Consider the following 8,279-nt stretch of genomic DNA (forward strand, 5'->3'; position numbering starts at 1 on the left):
GCATCATGACAATATTTAGAATATTGTTTATGCAGCTACAGTCGCCCAGTTGCTTCTTTCACTTCCTTATCACCTTATTCTAATTATGACATTTTGTATCTGGGGTTTTTCATAATTCTCATCTCAGGTAGCAGATGACAACCATTTGTTGCTGTTTTTCTGATTGTTTTTTGTTTTTAGAATACCCCACTTCCTCTCTAGCCTCTGACTTCAAGGAGGTGATCTGAGTTATATCAAAAGATTTTTAAGCAAGCTTATACTTAAAAAAAAGCTTTAAAATTTTAAGTTGTTCAGTGGTTGCACTAGTTTACAATTCTACAAACAATGTAAGGGAGTTCCGGATGATCTGCATCTTCTATGTGGACAAATTAATCTCATATTTTTAATTTTTGATTTTTTTTTTAATCACACTATTACGTGGTATCCATCATTGCTGAGAGATTGGAGTAGATGTGGAACCTCAAAGTATAAACTTGAACAAAAGCCAAGTCTGTAATAAATGCAGGTTGAAAAGAGTTATTTTTATATTGAATAATATTTACTAATAAACTGTGCAATTATCCCCATCCTTCTTTTGAATAAGTTGTTCCATAATTGGAAAATAATAAGAATAATTTTTCTCTTTCTTCATGAACATATTTTCAAATCTGAGAAATTTCTGATTTTTTTTTTTATTCAAAGGCAATTCATTTTTCACATTGGATGACCAGAATCCTGTGTGATATATGTTTGCATATACACATAATAATATCATGCCAAAGATTCATATACTCATATTTAAGAACTGTGAGGAAATTAACTCAGAACTTTTTACCATTTACTCAAAAATGGCGTAGTTTTGGCATAGAATGTGAGTGAAAATAACAGGTAAATAAACCAAATATTGAAAATTGAGCTTGAAAACTGAAAATTATTTAATTAACTCAAATACTTGAAAAAGGTCTTGAACAACTTACATAGTTCCTTTCAATTGACTTGTAAACCTTTCTGGTATTTTCTACTGAAAATTCTTGTTTCTTCAAAACATATCTTGATATTATGTATTGGGGTTTTGTAGTTATAAATGTAATTTTATATAGCAACATGCAAGTACAAATGTAAATATATGCTTTTGATGTAGTTTCATTTTCTCTCATAGGAAGTTACACTAAAACACGTCATGAGAAATCCGAATCCTTTCTTATTGGGCTTTAAGTATGAAATAAAAATTGTATCACATACACGGAATTATTATATAGTAGATCCCACCAAGCTATCTGCAAACTTGCAACTAAAGCCACTGACATTGCCTAGGGATGAGTAGTCCCCATGAATGATCTTAAGTTATCTCCAACACAACGTGTTTAGCAGGTCTCAAAAGCTTGATACACTCATCACCTGATCTGTTTTGTTTAGTATGGAAATAACGATTTCTTCCTTTGAGTCAAAAAGGAATTCCCTCAATTTGATTTCAAGGGATTTTATGATTTTTATGAACTTGAATGCACAATAGGATTCAGGAAAGGAACAACACAGAATTCTGTGTATTGTCCTAGTATGCATGAAAAGAAAATTTATACTAGATACAGTTATATCAAGCCAATTCTTTCCTAAGACAATGATTTCATTTGTAAAGGGACAGGAGAAAAGGGAGAGTAATTACAATATTCTGTGATACAATCTAATAACAGAAAGGATACTACATCAGCAGTGATGAAAATAGCCATCATTTCATTTACAGTCAAGTGATATATAGAAATGTATTAGTAAACTTTTCCTCCCAAATATTTGTTGGTAATTTTCTTTATTGTTTTCCTAGTTGATTTAAGTCCCCTGATGGTAATTCAGTTTGATATATATGAATCTTTTTTTATATATACTACCAAATAGGAAAGTATCATAGGGTGTAGTTTCCTTCCTGTCCATGAAAATGTTAGAAGGGTGATATATTAACTTCTATTATTTCCAAAAAAACCCCAAACAAACAGACAAAAAACAACCTCTCATGTAGTTCTGGAATAAAACAAAACAAAATTAAAGCAGGGTTTTAATACTGAGTGGCCAGGTTGAATTCATGAAAGTCTAAAGTCACATTTTTCATTAAAAATATAAATACGTACACCAGTCTTTCTTTTTCCATTTGGGAAAAGTGCCAGGCCAACAATATACAATCACTACATTGAAAATATTTAGATCTCTTCCCTCTGGCAACCAGTTTTACATTTCCTAGAGATGCTAGGTCTGATTCTCTTTCATTGTGAAAGGAATATTAGTTCCTCTATAACTTGTGTGAAAATGGCAGAAAGCTTTACTTTTAAAATATATTTACCTATTACATAGGATATAATGTGAACACCATAAAAAGTGAAGCTGAAATCCAGGGTATTATAGCATCATCTATAAATGAAAAGATTTAGCTTGTGACATTGTACAGTCTGAATGTACTTTGTTTACAAGTGGTCAAGGAAGCCTATACATTTTTAAGAACTACTTAAGAGTTAAAACACATCCAGTTGTGAAATTTTTGAAAGTCAGACCAGGTAAGGGGAATAACAACAGCCACAATGTTAAAAATATTCTTATATTTTATATAGAGAGTTCTATTTTGTCAAGCAGAGTAGGATGCCCCAGTTGGCAATCCCAGGGAAGGACTCTAAATATGTCTGCCCACGGCACCTGGGTATTGGAGTCACCAAGCAAAACAATACAGTCAAGCACTGCATGGAACAATGCTTTGCTTAAAGCAGGGAGACAGAGCAAGATAAGCTTCAGTAGTGTTTGTGGGTTCCCCTATGGCCGGTTAGTCTCTCCCAGCAAGTGGCGCAGGGCGATTTGCATATGGGCCGCCCTACTGTTGGGCAATGGAACCCAGTCTACTCCCTGTGGAGGACAGATATAACATTAGGGTTGGCCAGGTGCCATATGACACACATGCTCCAAGCAGAGACAAGAGAGCTTTCACTGACCTTGAATCAGGGAAAGATATTCCCACACAAGGTGATAAACCCAGCACAGGCTGTGTGGGCTCTTTATCTCTTGCTAAGGAAGTGTTCCAGGCCCAAGGTCCATTCATAGGTGACTAAGTGGGGGCTGAGAGATTGTATGCAAGAGACTGTCTTTTCCAACGCATTTTGTGTTAAAATGTTCACAGATCTCTACACTATTTCGATTGTCATTATATTAATTAATTTCATATTTCCTATTTCTTTGGCAGAATGTGTATACAATTATCTGGATTTGGTATTATCTGTACAAGCAGGATTAGCTATTAAAATTTGCTGACTCAAATACTTTAAAAATTCAGGATATATTTATGTTTCTTGGTTATGTTTTCCTACAAAATTCCATTTTATGTGATTTTTCGAATTATTGGCAAAAAGGTTCTCATTATTTTCCTTTTTATTAAAGTCTCTGCTATACCTCCAGTTATATTCACTTTTTATTTTCAATATATTAGTATTTTCCCTTCTGTACTTTATTATTGATGAATCCATTCAGAATTTGCTTTCTTTTAGTATTCATCAAAGATTTAACTTTGGGGCTTCCCTGGTGGTGCAGGGGTTGAGAATCTGCCTGTCAATGCAGGGGACACGGGTTCGAGCCCTGGTCTGGGAAGATCCCACGTGCCGCGGAGCAACTAGGCCTGTGCGCCACAACTACTGAGCCTGCGCGTCTGGAGCCTGTGCTCCGCAACAAGAGAGGCCACGATAGTGAGAGGCCCGCGCACCGCGATGAAGAGTGGCCCCCGCTTGCCACAACTGGAGAAAGCCCTCGCACAGAAACGAAGACCCAACACAACCAAAAAAATAAATTAATTAATTCATTAAAAAAAAAAAAAAATAGCTCTTTAAAAAAAAAAAAGATTTAACTTTGAACATTGCTGAACTACTTGCAATACTCTTTCTGTTTCATTAATCTTTGTCCTTGTTTTTATTAATTTCCTTTCTCTAGATAGTTGAAACTTGTTATGCAGGTTTTTTTTTAAAAAAAGATTTTTGTATTAGAAATGTCTTTTCCTAATTGGTAGTTGAGGTTTTACATTTCTCTGTAAGTACCTATTGACCTGTAACTCACAAATGAACTATATAGCATTTTCATTATTGTTCTGTTCTAAATGTGTTCTAATTTGCTTCATGATTTCATCTTTACCTACAAGTATTTTAATTATGACTCTTCTGCCTTTAATTTTTTATAAAAAATGGATTTGTTAAAACTTATCTTGTGATTTATAAATTATTACATTAAAAGTGGAGCTTCTGGTCTGTATATATAATTCATTTATGCTTGCTAAGAATAACTTTATAGCTTTGTATATGGTCATTTTTGGTATTTCATGCATGCTTGAGGATGAGATGTATTTTATATTTGTTAGATACAAGTTTACATATATCCACGAAGTTTTTAGGTAAAATTTTCTACATTATTACTAATTTTTCTAATTTTGTAGATTGTCTTTTATATCCCTAACAGTTATTTTTTTAATTTACTTGAGCAGTCAACTAACAAAGATGTGTTAAGAATCTCTTACTGTAATCATGCATTTGAACATAACATATTTTAATTCCATCAGTGTTTTCATGTGTTTTGAGTATATGTTACATGATTCATATGAGGTTATAATACTTTATAATTTTCTGGTGAAATTACATAGTTTGAATTATGAAGACCCAGAGTATATTTTCCCCCAAAGTCTATTTTGTCTAACATTCTGACTATCTCTTGTTGTGTATAAAATCACCCCCAAACTTAGTAGCTTAAAATAACATTGTCTTTGAGCACAAATCTTCAAATTGAGCAGTTTTCAATGGGAACAGCTCATTCTTGCTCCACTTGGTGTCAACTGGGTGGCTTGAAGCTTGGGAGCTGGAATCGCCTGAAGTTTTCTTTATTCACATTTCTGGTGGCTGATGCTGGCTGTCAGCTGGCATACCAGTGATTGGTGGAATCACCTACTCACAGCCTCTCGTGGCTCGGGCTTCCTTGCATGATGGTGGGTGCAAGATCAAACATCCTGATAGAGAGAGGGTGTTATTTCCAATTTATTTCACCTTTCAATTTTCAGGTTCCCAGGCCAGAAGGTGGGCTTTTCCCCAAGTATTTCCACTGCAGCTGCGTAAATTACCTAGCAGAGATAGGAATGCACTTCAATTGCCTCTTATCTAGCCTCCTTCATACAAGCTCATGCTCCCCGCCAGGGTTGGACTGCTTCTCTTCACTTTTAAGATTTTTCAGGTAGTTGCTTTTTGTATCCAGGTTTTATATCTTATTTTTCAGGGAGTACCATCTGGTAGGTGGTTATTCCATCACACTGAGCAGCAGAAGCTACGAAACCTGTAATAAGTGTATGTGACAAACGAAGGTGGCCTAAGGGAATTTTTTTTTTTAACTTCTGGATTCTCAATTCTATTGTCTATATGTCAATTCATATTGCAGTACCACACAATATTGATTGTTTTAGTTTTATAGTAAGTTTTGAAGCTGGAAGTATAGTTAACATTTGAAATTAGGAAATGAGTCCTCCAATTTTGTTCTTCTTTATTATGATTATTTTGGCTATTCCAGGTTCCTTACATTTCCATGTGAATTTTAGAATGAGTTTGTCAATTTCCCTATAGTCAGGAGATTGGCCTGGGCTCAAGGGCTGAACTTGTGCTCCCTCAGGCAACATGTAGTTCAGTTATCTTGACTGGTGAATCTTGGTAAGATCTCCATGTTAAAGGGGCATCTGTGAGAATCCTTTGAGAACTTTGAGAAGTGGGTTGTAAAATATCTGTTAGATATTCTAGGGCACTCCTAATCAAGGAAAACTTTTGCTATATTCTCATTTTGTAACACACTAGAGTCTGAAAATAATGTAAATTTAAATCCCAAAACAGTACAGGGATAAGCCTCAATTATAAATTTTCAGGGCAGATTTTGTTTTCTGCTTACAGCCCATACAAAGACAGACAAGTTTCTTGGTCATGTTCTTTTGGTGATTTCTATTTTTAATTCCATTCCTTCACTGAAGATTTGAACTTCAAAGACCTCCATATTAGACAGTGTATCATTTTCAACTTCCTCTGTGGCAGTATCACCTGCTGTTTTTGGCTCTTAAAATCCAACCTCTTGTTTCCTGATATTAGCAAAAGTCTCCAGGACAGAAATACCTTTAGTGTTAGCTCACCACTCTTATTTTTTAGATCATTTTAATTTTTTGATCCCAAGGACTTTTCTTACTCTCTCATGATCTAAAGTGTTCTGTAATAGAATGTTATATGTTTAAATATTTTTAGGTATATTCTCAGGATACATCATTTTACCTACTGCTTAAAACAGAATTATAGCACTGGTTTAAATTTTTTTTTCCAAAATATTTTATTGTGCAGAACAAGGAGCTGCCTTACAATATCTCTGGGTGGTGGGTGAAACTAGACTCCAGCAGGAACCACGTTCCTGCCTATCTCTTTTCCTTGCCCAATCCTGCTTTCCCAATCATTTTCTCTTGAAAGCTCTCCATTAGTAAATTGCATGCACCAGAATTCCTGTCTTAGGCGTTTGGTTTAGAAACTCCTAAGTAAGACAGTACATGACTCCAAATCATGACTCTGATTTAAACCTTTTTATTCCCTTCCTCTTCATGAAAGGAAGTAAACCTTAGGTATCAGAGAGAATTATTGATTAATGCTACTAAATCCTTCTAAAAAAACATGAGTTTTCCACACAATGGGGTATGGAATTATACTTCACCCATGGTGGGGTGGAGGAAATAGTGGAAGTTTGCTGAAAAATAAGTATCAAGCTTCATCTGGAAGTTAGTCTTATGTGGAGATGGTGCAAAACATTCCGAATTAAGATGGAAATGTTAATGGAAGGAAACTGGCAATATTAAAAAACACAGACTGTTGCACATCTAAACGTTCAAGGGCTTGGAAGAATTCATAATGACTGGAATTCCTTTTTCTTTTCTTTTTCTTTTTTTTTTTTTTTTTTTGGTGTCTCTAGTCAGCTTCCTAATGGTAGACTGACCAGAAGGGGCTTGTGATACTGTGATTTATAATAAGAAATATATATTTGGTCTTCATCCCCATTCCTGGCACAGATCTCCTAAAACCCTAGGAATTTCCTTAGCAATGAGAGCTGAGAGCACTAAAGATGAGAGTCTTTCATTATTCATAGCAAGCCCCTTCAACCACACCTGAGTTTAAGTTAATTAGGTGACTTTTGAAAAGCTCCTAGACAACCACAGAGTGTAGGCTGGTTTCCAGGAGAACCAACCATGTGATTAGAGCGTTGGAAATGTCAGCCCTACTCTCCACCTCTGGGGAGAAAAGAGGAGTTATAGGTTGAGTCAATCATCGATGGCCAGTGACTTAATCAATCATGCCTACATAATGAAGCCTCCATAAAATCACTAAAGCATAGAACTTGAGAGCTTCCAGGTTTCTGAACAAGTGGAGGTACTGGGAACGTGACACACCTGGAGAGGGCATGAATCTCCACCCCCCCTTCCCACATACCTTGCCCTACACACCTTTTCCATTTGGCTGTTCCATAGTTACAGACTTTTATAATAAACCAGTAATCTAGTAAATGAAATGTTTTCCTGAATTCTATGAGCCATTCTAGCAAATTATTGAGCCAGAGGAGTTCATACAAACCTCAGATTTATAGCCAGTCAGTCAGAAGCACAGGTGACAACCTGGCATTTCAACTGGCATCTGAAAGTGGGAGGAGGAAGTCTTGTGCAACTGAGTCCTTAACCTGTGGCCTCTGTACTAACTCCAGGTATAGAGTGTCGGCACTGAACTGAATTGTAGGCCACCCATTTGGTGTCCAGAGAGTTGGTGAATTGGTTGGTGTAGAGAAAAACAACCCACATGTCAGATGTCCAAAGTGTTCTATGTGTAATAGTACAGAAAAACAGTGTTTTCCACTTCAGAGTTTTTGCTAGCCAACAGCTAATCAACTCACTGTGATACAGAAACCAAAACTTATACTTTCCCAATGGTCTACATGTTATTTATTCTCCTGTCCTTATTAAAATTGAGTTTTTATATTCGATCTGTGATAATAACTGTTTCCCTTTTATCCTTTCCTTATTTTTCATCCTCCTCAAATTGCAAATGGTTCAGTCATCTTTTAAAAAAAATTCTTATGTGACAAGAGCCCTAAATGGAGTGTCAGGACAAATCCATTTATATTATTGAAGTAAACAAATATCAACACAGCACAGTCTCACAACTTGTAATCATTTGCAGACTTTAAAAACCAAAAATCAGGGACTTCCCTGGCGGTCCAGTGGTTAAGACTTCACCTTC

The sequence above is a fragment of the Balaenoptera borealis genome, assembly GCF_965194805.1.
Source record: "Balaenoptera borealis genome assembly, chromosome: 5".
In the NCBI taxonomy this organism is placed as follows: Eukaryota; Metazoa; Chordata; class Mammalia; order Artiodactyla; family Balaenopteridae; genus Balaenoptera; species Balaenoptera borealis.